The sequence below is a fragment of the Oxyura jamaicensis genome, chromosome 12 (genome assembly GCF_011077185.1).
Source record: "Oxyura jamaicensis isolate SHBP4307 breed ruddy duck chromosome 12, BPBGC_Ojam_1.0, whole genome shotgun sequence".
Taxonomy (NCBI): Eukaryota; Metazoa; Chordata; class Aves; order Anseriformes; family Anatidae; genus Oxyura; species Oxyura jamaicensis.
The window spans coordinates 9,227,825-9,243,407 of NC_048904.1; the positions used below are offsets into that span (position 1 = coordinate 9,227,825).

The 15,583-nt window shown below is 57.7% G+C and overlaps 1 long non-coding RNA gene and 1 pseudogene across 2 annotated transcripts; both read left to right on the plus strand.

Annotated features, from left to right (window-relative positions):
* The first annotated feature begins 1,693 nt into the window (after nt 1–1,693).
* Nucleotides 1,694–11,758, plus strand: LOC118173028. Of its 2 annotated transcripts, XR_004753968.1 has the most exons (4): nt 1,694–1,744; nt 10,363–10,643; nt 11,247–11,473; nt 11,646–11,758. It is a non-coding gene; the product is annotated as an uncharacterized LOC118173028 (long non-coding RNA). The 2 variants fall into 2 exon arrangements; XR_004753967.1 differs by lacking the exon at nt 1,694–1,744 and having other exon boundaries at nt 8,969–10,643.
* A 2,019-nt stretch (nt 11,759–13,777) lies between these two features.
* LOC118173033 lies at nt 13,778–15,076 on the plus strand (annotated as a pseudogene).
* Nucleotides 15,077–15,583: the final 507 nt, after the last annotated feature.

Consider the following 15,583-nt stretch of genomic DNA (forward strand, 5'->3'; position numbering starts at 1 on the left):
TGCGGGCTTAATGAACAAATGAATAATAAATTAGTCCAATTTTGTTTTCTTTCTTCTTGGAACCAGGGGCTCGGAGGGGGACTTTGTGCGGGTTTGATTGATAGCAGGGGCTTGCTGGGAGATCTGCTGCTCAATTGGTTATTAAATATGAAACAAATAACGGTGTGATTGTTTTAATCTCGGTGCAGCAGCGGATGCTGGCCAAGCAGGGAGGAGGAGAGAGGAAGAGGAATTCTCCCTCACCTCCCCTCTGCCCAGGGACCTTCCATGGGCTGTAGGAGAAGGATGAGCTCCGCCGGGGGCCCAAGTTGCGTCCCCCCCAGCTCAGCTCCATCCCCCCCATCTCTGCCAGGCAAGGGGAGGCTACTCGATGCGGGGGGCTGCCAAGCACACGAACTGGAGCTGCAAATCTTGTGAGCACCCTCCTCCAGCCCCCCAGCGCCGTGTCCTGTTGGGTGCCAGCGCCCTGAGCCACCCAGGGGTGCTTCCAGTGGGGGCAAAGGGATGGGGCTGCCACCCAGCTGGACTTGGCTTCTTCGAGCGTCCCCATCGGGGCGAGACGGCTTCAGCCTTCGGCAGGGAACTCGCCCATGCCGCAGGCGTTGGGGGTGAAAGCTGTGAATCCCCAGGTAGCTTCCTGCTGCCAGCACTTGCTGAAAAAAAAAGAAAGGAAAAAAAAAAAAGTGATTCCCAGCTGCTGTGAGCCTTGTGCCACTCCGGCTGCCTTTGCGGCTGCCTTTGCTGTTCCAAGCCTGTGTCTGGAGCCCGGCCGCGGTGGGAAGCCAGTTCGGGGATGAAAGCACCGGTTACCTGCTTACTTCTGCTCCAGCGCCCAGCCGGCAGCAACACGGATTACAAAAAATAATTCCCCTTAAAAAAGAGGGGGAAAAAAAGCGCCTGTGCTATGGGAACGGCCAGCTAACCTCGAAAGCCTCTTACCTGGCCAGCTTAAGTGCCTTTGTTGCTGCATCAGGCTGAAAATCCCTCTTGCATAGGGGCAGAGCGGAGCCCTTTGTAAGGAGCCGTGCAGCACAGTGGCCAAGTCCCCTCTGTACCCAGCTGGTTGCCCCTTTTCGGGCTTTTCTTCTGGGAAACCCAGCTAATCTGGTGCTTCTTCCTTCGCAGGGCTGCGCCCAGGGTGTGCAGCGCGGGTAGGATTTGCCTGCATTAAACACCTCTTAAACAAAAGGCATGAGAATGCCTTTTGCCTTCAGGAGTGGGCATATCTCGGCCGTGCCAAGCCCTTCGTGCTAACAGGTGCCTCTGGCCTGTTCATTCATTAACAGCTTCGTTAGCGGTGGGACCCCGGGCCCGGGGGATGCTCAGGCTGGCCCCCCCCGGGGCTTTCACCCCACATTTCCCCACGGCTGTTGGGAAGCGACCAAAGCCCCGCTCCGGGCCCAGCCGCCCCCCCACGCGCTTTGAGGACCCACACGGGCAAAGGGGAAGCCTCAGAGCCCCCCGAGCCCCCTCCCCACGAAGGCCCGGCCCAGAGCCGCAGGAAAAGGCGAAGCGGCCGCGGCGAGAGGGACACGCGTGGGAGCCCCCCCGGGGGCTCCCGTGGAGCGGGAGCAGCGGGTGGGGGCCCGGGGCGGGGCGGGGGGCGCGGGGCCGGGCCGGGGGCGGGGAGGGGGCGCTCGTCCTCCCCCCCCCCCGCCCCGGCCCCCCCCCCCCCCCCCCCCCCCCGCGGCGGCGCTGCGCGGCTGCGGCGGCGGCAGACGGGGCCGGCGGGGGGGCGGCGCACGTGTAGCCGCGGGGCCGGGACCGGCACCGGCACCGGCACCGGGGGGGGGCTCCGCTGCGGCAGCGGGGCGGGGAGGAGGCGTGCAGGGTGCGGCCCGGCTCGGCCCGGCTCGGTGGGTGCAGGACGAAGGCGGGGAGCGGGACCGGCTCCTGCCCTTGCCCTGGGGGAGCCCCGAAATAAGCCCCAGGCAGGTCCGCGCTGCGCTCGGCTGCCGGGGGGGGCTGCCGGGGGTCCCCGGCGGCGAGGGTCGGGGGGCAGCTCGGCTCCCCCGGGCTGAGCGCTGCCTGCCCGGGGGTCTCGGGGGTGCCGGGGCTCGGGTTCAGCGGTTTCTTCCCCGGCCTTGGCGGTGCTGAGGGAGGTCGGGGAGAAACGGCTCCGGGTCGCCGGCCGGGAGGCAGAACCGGAGCTCGCGGGACACCGCCGGGTGCCAGCGATGTCTCGGTGCCCCGGTGGGACGCGGCCGGGGCGGGCTCGGGGCGCCGGGAGCCCAGCGGCAAGCGGGGGGGGTGGGCAGGGCCCTGGGGGCGCGGGCGTGCCCCCCCCGTCCCCAGGGGTCCCTCCCTTAACGGCGACACGGTGCGCGGTGACACGGCCATCCCACCGCGCCCCTTCTTCTTCTTCTTCCTCCCTGCGCCTCCTTCTCCCCGTCCCCACCGGGCGCTCCCTGTGGGGACGGGACCCCCCCCGGAGCCTTCCAGGTGCCATCGCATGGCCGGTGGCACCCGAGGCTGTGACATAGGTGACCCAGAGGCGCTGCCCGCTCTGCTCCCAGCCGCTTTCTCTTCTCTCCCATCTCCACGTCTACCTCTGCAGCCTCCGGTTTCTTTTTTCCTTTCTCTCTTGTCTCAGGATCTGTGGGTTGTTGTGTTTTTTTTTTTTTTTTTTTTTCCACCTCCCCCCCACCCCGCCGCCTGTTTTCTCATCCGTGCTCTCGCTTTGCTCGAGCCTTCGTCTTTGTTTCAACCGGAGAGGAAAAAAAAAAAAAAAAAAAGCTTCCCTTGTAAAGTTGGCCCTGGCAGAGCCTCTGGAGAGCAACGCTGCCCGGGCTGGCACGGGAGGCAGCCGGCAGCCTCAGTCCCCAGCGCTGGGGACAGCTGCCACTCGCCCCAGTAAATCCCTGTCACCTCCTAGGGACAGTGGGGGGAAAAGGCGGCGCTGGGGTCCCCCAGGCACGGCACAGGTAGCTCCACGCCACTGCTTCCCAGGGCTGGGCTGCTCTCTGCGCACTGTGTCCCCAGCAGGGCTGTGTGTGGGGCCGCTCCCCCCAGCGCTGGTGGTCCCGCAGGGCTTAGGGCAAGCGTTGCCTTTCGTGTGTGCCCAGGTTTGCCTTTGTCTGCCTGGCTGGAACGGGGAGGGAGTCAGGCTTTTATTTGTTTCCCATTTCTGTGTGTCTTCGGTACAGCGTTGTGTCCCTCGGAGGGGATCCCGTTTCCCAAAGCCACCTTTGCTTTCAGGGGGATTTGCGCATCCGCAGGTGAAGAAGGACAGAGCTGGCCTGGTGCCGCCGCCGCCGTCCCTGCACAGGGGCTGCTTTGTGGCCTTGGCCGGCTCTCGGGGAGGTGCTCGGTTTCATGTCATCATCTCAGGTGTCGCCCGCCGGATGCCAACAGCAGAATCTGGCCCATTGTTTATCACCAGGAGTAGTTTTGTCGTTATCTCTGTCCCGGTGCTAGGGTTTCAACAGGGATGCTGTGAATGGCAGGGGGATGGGGCTGCCAGCACCGGGGGTCCCTCGGGGGATGCGGGGACACCGGGCTTGGCACGGCCATCCCAAAACGCTTGTGGAAGAAACAAGCGTGGACACTGAGCTTCTGCTGGAGGAGCTCAGGGTCGCTGCAGTTTCATTGTCTGGTGTTTCCATCCCTGCTCTGCTCCCTCTGCTTTCTTCTCTGTCTTGGGGCTGGCTCCAAAAGGCACAAAACGAGGCAGCGCTGGGTGGCCGTGGCACTCCATGGGGACGTGGGGGGGCACGTGGGGGTTTGTGCCTACGTCTGCAAAGCACACACACCGATGTCTCTTCCCAGGAAGTTGTTTTTTTTTCAAGGCTTCCATTGTGGCTGTGGGAGCCTGATGGTCTTGACCTACCCCTTGCTGACCCCCCAAAAACCAGGGCAGAGCCCACCGAAACCCTGCTCCGCGGGGCTTGGGTGACCGCAGCACAGCAGGAGGGGACAGCCACCCCGCAGCGTGTCCTGGGTGCTCGTTCAGTGCAACTCTGCGAGCTGAGCTGCAAAAATCCTCGGTTTGCTGCAAACACACCAGCAGCCCCAGCCCAGCCCCCCGGCGCATTCCCGCTGCCACCTCGAGCCCCGTGGTCCCCGGTGGGGGCTGGCACCTCGGGCGCTGGCTTGTGGGGGGATCTGAGCAGCCCCCCGCGTTGTTGGAGGTATCGCTGCGCTGGCAGGCGCAGGGGACAAGCCAGCTGTGTCTGGAGGAGCGCTGAGTTGGGGATGGGTGGGAGATGAAGCCCATCACCAAGCTTCAACCTCACCGCACTGAGGCTGTGTGCTGGCGGGGACGTCTGGGGACTTGGCTGCGATGGGGAAGGAGGAGGTGAGCCAGAGAGAGGGATGCAGAAGTATCCGCGTCGTCTTCCTTGGGTCTGCTCCACGACACGAAGCACCCAGCCTCTGCCTGCTCCATCACCGTGGGGCAGCCACCTCTCCAACGCAGAGGGGGATGCAGGAGAGTTTCCTCCCCACCTCTTTTTTTTTTTTTTTAATTTATTTTTGTGTTTTCCTGCTATCTGAGGCGTGATTAGCTGGGAGAAATTCCTGAGGAGATCTCAGTTATTGGGGCCAGAACAGCACCCATCAGATGAAACTAATGGGAAATGAGGGAATGGTTTCTCTGTTTTTTTCTTCCCTGTTTTGACCCTTCGAATTATTCAGGGTTCAGCTGCAGAATCATATGAAATGATTCATGCGTGTCTCCAGCCGGTAATTTTGGGTCTGTAGGTGGTTTGCAAACAAGTCGCTGTAAGGATGAGAGTGACAGCTCCGACTGTCGTGGTTACTGCGCTGGGTTACATGGTTTTGTCTCCATTTCCCCACCGGATCAGAAGGGTAATTATCAGAATCAGCGGAGTGTAAATTTTAAAGCTAAGACCTCCCTGAAATATTCATAGCTCTGCCCTCAGCCGGGGGTCAGGCCCTGGAACTGGAAATCCCAGGTCCGTGAGCGCCTGGCTGTGTGGCCCAGCACCTGCCTGGTCCCATTGCCTGGACCAGCACCGGAGGGAGGGGACAATTGGGCAGGGCACGGGTGACCTTGTGGCGGCTCTGCCATCCTGCTCCGGCACCTCTCGGTTTTGTCCACGCATCTCTGAGAGCTGCAATCTGCAAAGCCCTGGGGGGCTGCACACAGCTCTGGCTGCTATTATCCCTGAGACAAAGAGGGACAGGCAGGCAGATTACTTTGGCCTTTATTTTTTTCAGACAGGAGCAAAAAAAAGCCTTAAATGAGCTTCCTCCTGGGAAGGGTTGGAATGGGCAGAGCCCCCAGTGCCCCCTTGCTCCCCAGAAGCAGCAGGACCCCCTCCCTCCCCTGGTGCTGCCCCATTGCCCTGTCCCCAGCTGGCAGGGAGGACGGATGCTCCCTGCTCCCCCCTGGGAAGGTCCGAGGCCGGGCGAGGTTTCAGCTCAGGGCTGGGGCTCCCTGCAGCATCCTCACCTGCCCGGGGTGCGGAGCGGCGAGAAACAACCTGATGCTGCCCTGCGAGCAGCCGGAGCCGCTGCGGTCCCTCTGCCTCGCGCCGTCCCGGGTGTTCCCGGGGGCACCAAGCAGCTGCCAGCACGCTTTGCCCCACGCGGGGAGGAAAAAGGTGGAGCTTCGCTGGGCTCAAGGCCTCCAGGAAGGTGGAAGACGCAGGGTGGCCGTCACCTGCGTTGCTCGCATCCTCTGTCCGTCCGCACGCCCCTCTGTCCATCCCTTTGGTGCTTGGCCACTGGCACCAGCGGGGTGGGTTTCGTCAAGAGGCTGGTGAAGCGCTGATGGTTTTATGTGTGGCACTTAATTATTTCCCGATTCCCACCGCCACGTGATGGCGAGCGGCACTGGCCATGCCCCTGCTGAGCCCGGCTCTGTTCCTGCAGTCTGCGGAGCTGATGGCAGAGGCATGCCCCACGTGGAGTTTAATTATTGGCTTTCTTCCTTAGCAGAGTACATTGGCTGACCTTAATGCAATTAATTAGGGCTTAATCAACTTCTGGTGGCTGTACACAGCACACGGCGATTCCTGCCTTTCCAGGAGGGTTTCTGGGAGGTTAAAGCAGCCGGGGGAGGGTTGGGATGGAGTCTCCAGGGCAGCGTCCTGCAGACGGGTCTCAGTGAGCTTAGTGCGGGGACAAGCCCCACGTGCCTCTCCGGGCTGGAGCAAAGGCAGGTGAGATGGGTTCAAGGAGCCTATGCTTTGGGGCAAAAATGCCCTCGCTGCTTGTTTTCTGCATGATGCTGAGCTCGGAGGGGATTCAGTAGGACACCATTCCCCATGGCCCCTACCAGACCAGGGCTTTTGTGCTTTGGGGTGCTCCCTGCTAGCTGTGGGGCTGCAGCTGGGTTGCGCAGCCACTGTCCAGGCTCGCTGGATGCTCTCAAGGCACTGGGGGGACATCTGGAAGGGCACTGAGGGACATCTGGAAGGGCACTGAGTCACGGTGCCAGGTTCATAGGGTATCCTGTGGGCTGCCAGCACCCCAGGCTCCCAGTGTGTGTGTCGGGTAGTGGCACAGACAAGAGCTTTTTAAAACAGGGTCTGGGTCCCTCTTTCAACAGCAGCTGAGGAAGGCAGTGGGAGAACACCGGGATGGGCAAGGAGAGCCAGGAACAGCCCAGCCATCCCTTCCGTGTGCCTTGGCCTCTTCAGGAGGATGAGCCTCCACCCTGAAGCTGCCTTTGCCCCCCCAGCAGCCTTTAGCCCCAGCGAGAAGAAAAGAGCTGTCAGTCACCTGCTCTCCCTGGGGCCCTGGGAGACCAACAGCATTTAATAAATAATAGTGCTAATTAATATTGCAGGGCATCCCCGTGGGATGTGGGGCCCCGATGAATAGGGAGATGGCAGAGCTGTGTTTTGAGCCCAGCCTGGCCTTGCCCCTGCAGTCCCTTGGGAGATGCTTCGCGCCCTCTTGCAGCTGGCTTGGCTGCTGGCTGCCCCGGAGCCGTGAAATACAGCCAGGGGCATGGACACTTGCTGTAAGAGGTGCCTCGTGTCTCCAGCTACCGGCTTTTGGATGTCCAAGCCAGCAGGACGGGTGCTGCAACTGGCCTCTGTGGTGTCCTGGTGCAAGCCCCAGCATCAGCCGCAGGGCGCGGGATGGCAGCGGAGCCTGGAGCCCGTGGGGTCGAGGCAGGCGGCGTCCCCGCTCCCCTGGGTGGGCACCGTGGGGCTGCCGGGGTCCTGAAGGCTTCGTGTCCTCCCCGCTGCGGCTGTGATCTCACGTGTCTGTGCAGCCCGTGGGACTCCTCTCCCCGGCAGGGTGGCTTGTGTCCCCTGGGGTCCCCTTGTCCCCATCTGTTACCACCCTGGGGGCCCGTGCTACCGAGCCCCCTTGCGCTTGCTTCCCTGGGACCGGGAGGTGGCGGCAGGAGCCGCACCAGCCGCTGTTTCTGTTTTGTTTGTTTTGGTGCCAATTCATTAATTTTGAAAATCTAATTAGGATTCTGCAGCCCTCTCCACCCAGCGCTCTCCTTGGGAGGATCCTTGCTGTCTGTGAGGTTTCACTGCGGTCCCAGCCTGGCCATTTGGGTCCCTTTCCCCGCTGCCGGCTAATCCCACGCCTTTTGACGTGGCTAAAGCCCCTCGAAGCCCAGCAAATGGGAGGTGATATTTGACAATAATCCCTCCACTCCCCAGGGCGGGCTTCTCATATTACAGGTTATTAAAAAACCACAAGCCAGGCGGCGATAACTGCGGCACAGGGAGAGCTGAAGCACGGATTGCTGCTGGCCAGGCCTCCCCCAGCAGAAGGGGCAGCACTGCGTGGCTCTGCTCGGTCCACTTGGGTCTCCTGGAGCATCTCTGGGCAGAGCTGGAGCTGGGTTTGGCAGGGCTGGGGATGCAGCAAGAACCTGCTCGAGGACGGCAGGATCTGGTGCGATTGGTGGCACGCGGGCACCAGGTTGTCTCCCTCTGCCAGGCTGGAATTTGGGGAAAAACTGCTTGCCTGGGGAGGGAGATGCTGCTGCTTCGTCCTTCTCCTTGTGGGCTGAACACAGAAGTATTGCTTCCTCAGGGCTGGGCAGAGCGAGGCTGGTTTTGTCCCATGGGAAATTCAATCCACCAAGGATCTGCATTTCCTTGAGATTTTTTTTTTTTTTTTTTTTTTCTCCTGCAAAAATATTGATTTCCCTGCAAGTAGGCTTATTGCAGCTTAAAATGTTTCATTGCGTGGTTTGGGGGGTTTCTTTCTGGTTTTAAGTCAACATTTCCCCTTAAAATGTCACTCTGAGAAGGCTTCTTTTTTTAAGCAAAAGTCTGTGATGACATTTTAAGTGGAGAAGAAAATTTCTGCTTCGTTTCAAAATGTCATCTTAGAGTGGGGTGGGTTTTTCTTTTTCATTCCAGCAGTCCCCAGGGGAGAAGGGAAATGGTTTTGTTTGAGTAACCCCACCACCACCCCCAAACACAGGCCTTTTTAACTCACTTGTCACCATCCCTGGAGGTGTTCAAGAAATGTGCAGATGTAGAAGCTGGTAGTGCGGTGTAGTGGGGACTTCAGTACTAGGTTAAAGGTTGGACTGGATGATCTCAGAGGTCTTCTCCAACCTGAGCGATTCTACGGTTCAGTTGCGTTTTTGCAGTGGGGAAAACTTCTGCCTGGAGAAGTTGTGCCCCAGCTCCAGTCCTCGGTGGGTGCTGGCACTGGCAGGATGGCCCTGGCCCAGCCAAGCCTGATCCAGGGCCAGAAAATCCTCTGCTGCCAACCCCCGGTGGGCACGCACCGGCCAGGCCCCGTTAGATGCTGCTGCCGCAGTGGGTGCAGGATGATTCCATGGTGTGCCCAGGTTTTGAAGCTCAGCTCTTTCTGTTTTCCCTCTCCTCCTGGTTTTCTTTCATCAGGCTCGCCCTGCCAGTGACTTGCGCTGCTCTTACAGATTAGGCTAGAGACTGAAGTTATCTCACTTTTATTTATTAGGGCAATTATACCTAATGATTCACATGCTCGTGGAGAGTAATTACTCCCAAACACAGCACCATCGGTGTTCTTACCCAACCTGGGTATGGTGATTCACGCCTGCATCTTTCCTTACAAGTCATCACACAACAACCCCTTCCTTGCTGACTTCGTTCGGAGGCGTTGAAGAAGCGATTAAGGGCCCAGCAGCACCCACCACGCGCCCCGTGCGCTCCGGCAGCATGGTCGGACCGGCTGCTGCGGCACCCGACCCGCTGAGCTGCTCCTGGCCTTCGGAGAGACCCCAGCCCTGGGATGGAGGAAGGTTTCTGGGGGTTCTTTTGAGTATTGATGCTTCCCAGTGCTTTACGCAGCAGTGCCGGGTCAGATGCTATATTCATCAGCCAGGAGAAGCAAAAGATTTTAGAAGCTGAGGGTTCATTTGCTTTTCTGGCTAAAAGGAGCTTTGCCCTTCCCAGTGCGTCAGGGCCGCCTTGCGCAAGGCTGCGCTCGCCGCCCGCTCTCTTCTGCTGCCACCCCGTGCTTTTCGCCCCAGGGCTCCCCTCTCACGGATGCCCAAATCGATGCTGGGATGTGAACAGTTCCCAGGAAGAGGCAGGAAGAAAGGAGATGCAAATCCTTTCTGCTGCCCCCACCTGGCCTTAGTGCTTCTCCCTGGCATTGCCTGGATGGGTTTCCACGGTCTCGGGGAGCCTGCACCGCGGTGCCCCCAGGGCTTGCTCTGGTCCTGCCCGCAGCGGCCGCTCCTTAAGCATCCATCAAACAGCCGCGACCGGGGGAAGTGATCCCTGGTTTCATTCCACCCACGTCCACCTTCTTAGTGGAGAAGCTGTGTTTGTTCGCGCCGGTGTCTGGCCTCCTGTCAAGAGCTCCTGCAGGCAGCTTGGAGCTGCTCCTAATGGGCTGCCAGGGGATTTGCGCTCTGACAGTAGCGTGCGCCGGGCGCTGACAGCTCCCTGGAACGGCTCGCTCCACCCATGGGACTGGAAATTGCTCGCTCATCTTCTCCCCAGCGAGACAGCAGAGGGATGAGCAGGGATGCTCCGCTTGGAGGGGGCTGGTTGCACGTGAACCCCCTTCTCCCTACCACACGTTTGCAATGGGGGGATGCTTGGAGCTGAAAAAGCCCACAGACGGCACTGGTACAAGCAGACGTGGGATGGTGACGCTCTGGGACAAGACGGTGATGCTTGTCCCAGGTCCAAGGGGGCAGTCATGCAGGGATGGGGCCCCTGTGAGCTGGGAGAGCTGGGAGCAAGCACCAATGCCCTGCAGGACTCCCCCTCCAGCTGCTGTCCCCTGCCTGACCGAAATGCCACCTCTCTTCTGTTTAACACAGGGCTCCTCTGTTTCCCCGCCACAGGGCCAGGGACTCCCTGGGTTGATCCCAGCCACCAGCTGCAGAGGGAACGGCCTGTCGTGGAGCACCTCACCGTCTTGTATGGCTTTTTATTCCTATGTGATTATACATCCTGCTTCATATAGGGATTGAAGCCGTGCAATACGCTGGGGCCCTACAGCAGAGAGCAGCCCGTGCACCGTGGGAGCCGGCCTCGGAGGAGCCACCAAAGCCAGCCTGAGCTCCGTCCTGCACCCAGGATTCCCGGGGCTGCCTTTCCAAAGTGGTTGTGCTTCATCACCAAGGATGCAGGAGGTGGAGGGAAAGGAGGAGGAAGAAGCTGGGGATCGGCTGCAGCACTGAGGGCTGCCCCGAACACAACAACACTCTTCAAAGTTTCTCAAGAGGCTGCCACTGCTCTTTAAAGGTTTGCATTAAATCTGTCACATTAGCGAAAATAGTGGAAATTACCCAGCTTGTGGAGGAGATTAAAGGCAGACCCCTTCCGATCACTTCATAAAGGAAGGGCCCCATTAACACCTAGTGAAATATTAGCCATTAATCAGGCTCTGTGCAAAATAAAACCATCCACATTTATCATTATTGGATCCTTAATGAAGTGATAATGGGAATGCTGGGGAGCTGTGATATTAATGTCTCCTAAGAGGCAAGAGCCGAGCCAAGGGCAGCAGCCAAGATTTTTAATTTACTGCCAAAAGCTTGCACTGTTAATAACACAGTTACTTCTGCCGACCATTAGCGCTGTTTGGCCACGAGCAGCCCACTTTGGAGAGCAAGCCCACTCTGAACACATGTGCCCCAGCTTTGCTCTCTCCTTTGCCTGTGCTTTTTCCGACAGCTGTCCCCATGCCACCCGCGTGGGGATGAGAGCAGGGAGCTCTTGGCCACCTCCTCCTGCCCAGAGGCTGGCGCAGAGGAGATTTGGTTTTCAGGTGAAAAGGGCAGGGACTGGGAGCATCAAAACCAAGCAGCTCTTGGTGTCCTTGCACTCTGTGACTTGTCTCCTTAGGCACGTGCACCCTGGAGCCAGGATGGCAAGGAGTTGGCCCCAGCACGGCTCTCGTGGTGGAATCACTCATTGCAGCCACAGTCCCACCCTTGGCTTCTTCCTTTACCAAGGCAGGCTCAAGTGACACCAGTGTCCCATCCAGGGCAGGTATAGCCCCAGGTCCCCACGTGCAAAGTCATTGCTCCTTGCAGGCTGCAACAACCCAGAGACAAAGCGGTACTTGGCAGGTAAGTGGTGCTCCGTACCTTCGGAGGCACCTGCTAACTAACAAACCTTTGCAAACCCTGAGCAGCGCAGCCCGAATTTAGGCTGCCTTGTGCATGGGGTCTTCTGTCAGCAAAGGAAATGCTAGTCAGGGTGGCAGCGATAATGTGCAATTCTGTGCTTACCATCCTCTAGAGGAATAAAACGATGCCTCGTCTGTGAGGGATGCAAACACTGAAGAGAGTTACGTCTTGCAGAGCTCCTTCCTCCCTGGACAGATGATATGGCCCACTCAAGCAATCAGTCAGGAAAAAAAGCTTCAATGTCTCCAGGTAGAAACATCAGAAGATGAAGAGTCTCTCTGTAACCTGGGTGTCCTTGGTCAACCTCCCCCTGTCCTGTTGTCTCCTCATTAGAAGAGAAGGAACAAGAATAAAACCGTATATGGAGGCCAAGTGAATGTAGATGTGAAACGCACTTCAAACAGTTCCATCCTTTCAACAAACCTTTTATCAGCCTTCTCTCCCCACCGCTGCAAACTCTTTTTGATCATTAGTGAAAAGCCACTGTTTAGAAAGCAAGGACACTGCTCAGGGTACGCGCGGTATTAACAGCACAGGCATTTCCCAGGAGAAGCCAGCAAGCGCTCACCCAAGGTCTTCTGAACTAGAGTGCAGCACAGCACAAGCAGCAGCTCCAAGGACTGGCCCGGTGCTCAGTGCTGTGGAAGGCTGCAGGCAGAGCACAGGGGCACACAGGGGCCGTGGTGGTGTGCCCAAGCTGGGCACACCAGGCCTGTGGCACTTCTGTGCTGGGAAGAGCTGGAGCCGGAGCCGCTCAGGACTGCACCAGAGCAGAATTTGTCAGGAAGCATTAGCAGCACTGCAGGGCCAGCTTTAGCCAGTTAATCTGGCCCCAGACCCCTTTTTGGCTGTAAAGCTACTCGTGTCGGTGCCCCTGTGGTGCTGGCATGCTGGGCACACAGCGAGAGCCAAATGTTCTGCAGCCCAGTGGCAACCTCTGGGGAAAACTCGCAACATGACGCAGCTTCTGCCCCGCCGCCGTCACCCAGCGTTGCAGCAGCACGGGCAGCCTTGCAGTGGTTGGCAGGCGCCTTCCAGCAGACCTCAAGCCGTCTGCCAGCACGAGCAAGCTCAGGCATGTTACGGAAGACCTTCAGACTCGGAGCACAAAGGAGATGTGGGGATGTGTTTCAATACCAGGGGAAGGACTGGGGTTTTGAAATCTCCAGGCTTGTGCCTTGCCACTTCCCCTGGGCTGTGAGCACCGACTGATCCCGGCTCGGGCTGTGGCCCAGTCAGTCCGGCAGCCGGCCTGGCACTGATACCGAGGGGAAGGGGCTGGCTCCCCTGGCAGTCCTGCTGATACCCCTACGTGTGAGATATTGGCTTAAAAAAAAAAAAAAAAAAAAAAAAAGCAGGAGGTGTCACATCCTTCTCAGAAATCCACCCCCCAATCCATCTCTGAGCGGCTCAGTGCTGCTGTAGAGCAGCTGTTCAGTGACACCGCTACTCGCAGCGTTGGCAGGGCAGCGTATTTATGTCACGAGATGAGATCAGCTGCATGCAGTAGGCTTGTCTGTCTGGGAAGAGTCTGAGTCAAGCGTGTCCTATTAAATTAGGGCTGGATTTTCAAAGGAGCTCAGCTTCCACTTAGGCTCTGTGACAAATAGGCAGGTTTTTCAAAAGGACTTGAACGTGTTGGGTCATACTGGCTGCTGAGCTGAAGTCCTTTGAATAGCTAGCCAAAACCATCACCATGCCTGTTGCTACAGGCAAAGCCCTTCTAAAATTCAGCTCTGCCGTGGGCTCCGTGTCCTGGGAAAGCCATCTCATCTCTGCTCTCCTGTGTATTGCGCCGCAGTCAGTGGTGAAACTGTGATAACCACGGCGTTCTCATGTGTGGTGGAGCAGCTCCCTGTCAAAGCAAGGCTCTGGCAGCTTTGCCCTTTGATCAGCTCAGCAGCATGGGTCAGGAGAGCCGAGTGTGAAGGTTTCCTTGCCATTTGTTCTGCAGAATTAGCAGAGTTAATCAGAGTGACAGCGACTTCTGCCTCAGCACAGAAGAAAGGTCACTGGCTCAGGCTGGATGCATGACTGTTTTCCGGCCGGTTGGAAAACATCACCATGAAAGCTCTTAACATACACACTGCTGGCACGGAAGCTCTCCTGGGATCAGCAGGGGTTGCAAAAGCCACAGTGGGAGCTCTCCCCACCAGCCAAGCCATGGTCTTGCTTTCTTTGTGTCTTTTAACCAGAACCTTGCCATGCTTCGGAGCAGAGGGAGGCTGGCTGGGCCTGGGCTGAGATGGCAGCAGGGTGCTGAGCCCCGCGGTGAACCTGGAGGCTTCCCAGGTTACTGCCACCATCCATGCACGGCGATCCAGCATGAAAAGGGTCTTTGACTGCCTGAAGGATGGCATGCGGAACAAGGAGATGCTGACGGGATGTGAGAAGGGCTTCGTGGCCGCCTTCCAGGAGAGCCTGCGCTCCGTCAGCTGCGACCTGGGTGAGCTGGAGTGTCTGAGCAATGTAGTTGGTAAACTAAGAACCGTCCCTCGCACAAGAGTGGACTGTTGAGCCTAGATCCTGTTCAGGACAAAAGACCTCTATACAGCGAACTTCTTCAAGCCTACAAATGGTCAGATAAGTTGCAATACCATGCAGGGCTAGCGTCTGGCCTTCTGAGTCAGCAGTCTTTGAGACAGTCAGCCAACCAGATGGGAGTATCTGCAAAACGCAGACCAAAAGCCCAGGCAACAGCTTGCATCTCGCCTCCTCGATATGTCGATGATGTGATCAATCGCATCGATAGGATGTTCCCTGAAATGACTGTCCAGCTATCCCAGCCAAACGGGACCAATGCTTCTAGTTACCCTAGGTGAAGTGCTAAAAGCGATGGTGGTGATGAGGAGCCTCTTCATGGACCGGACAATAGTAAAAGGCTACAATGAAAACGTCTGTACCGAAGATGGCAGGCTTTGACGTATGGTCCAAACCCAACTACCAGGTTTTTCAGAAGGTGATGGATCATGCGACCACTGCTCTAGGGCACTACCAGCTGCCTTGGGTGCCCGATGTGGTAGTCAGGTCTTTCATGACCTGGTTAAGAAGTTACATAAAGCTGTTCCAGGCTCCATGCCAGCGCTGCAGGAAGTTCCTGCAGGATGGCCTGCCGCCCATGTGGAGGGATTTCCAAAACCTTTAAGCTTTTTGTGACACCTGCAGGCAATAGTAACACAGCCCAGCAGTTGGCACGTGTGCAGAGACCAATGTCGGGCTGGAAAGAGAGCTGATGGTTTAATTGCTGGTTGTATTTCTGGCCCTTTCACCCTGCACTAAATGTTGGGGTTGCGTTAATACATTAATACACGGCAAGGCAGATGTGAGTCTGTTGTATTTTGGAGAAGAGGGTAAAAATCTGTGTGTGATTGCTTGATGCTTCTCAGCTGAAATGGTGTATCTGGGGAGACCTGATATCAATGATCTTTATCCTAAATGTTATGGAAAATACTTGTGTCCAGTTTGTGTTTTGAAACAGAATTTGCAATGTTGAAGTCTTTTATAAGCTTGAAATAAATTTTGTATTCCAGAAAAACAAAACAACAAACAAACAAACAAAACCACAAGTGGTGTCCCTCAGGGGACAGTCTTAGGACCGGTGCTCTTCAACATCTTTATCAATGACATAGACGATGGAATCGAGTGCACCCTCAGCAAGTTTGCAGATGACACCAAGCTGAGTGGTGCAGTTGATACAATAGGGGGAAGGGATGCCATCCAGAGGGACCTGGACAGGCTGGGGAAGTGGGCCCATGAGAACCTAATGAGGTTCAACAAGGCCAAGTGCAAGGTGCTGAACCTGGGGTGGGGCAATCCCAGGTATTTATATAGACTGGGGGAAGAAGACCTTGAGAGCAGCCCTGCGCAGAAGGACTCGAGAGTTCTGGTGGATGAGAAGCGTGACATGAGCCAGCAGTGTGTGCTTGCAGCCTGGAAGGCCAACTGCATCCTGGGCTGCATTAAAAAAGGGGTGGCCAACAGGGAGAGGGGGTGATTGTCCCCCTCTGCTCTTGTGAAACCCCACCTGGAATATTGCTTGCAGGCCTGGGG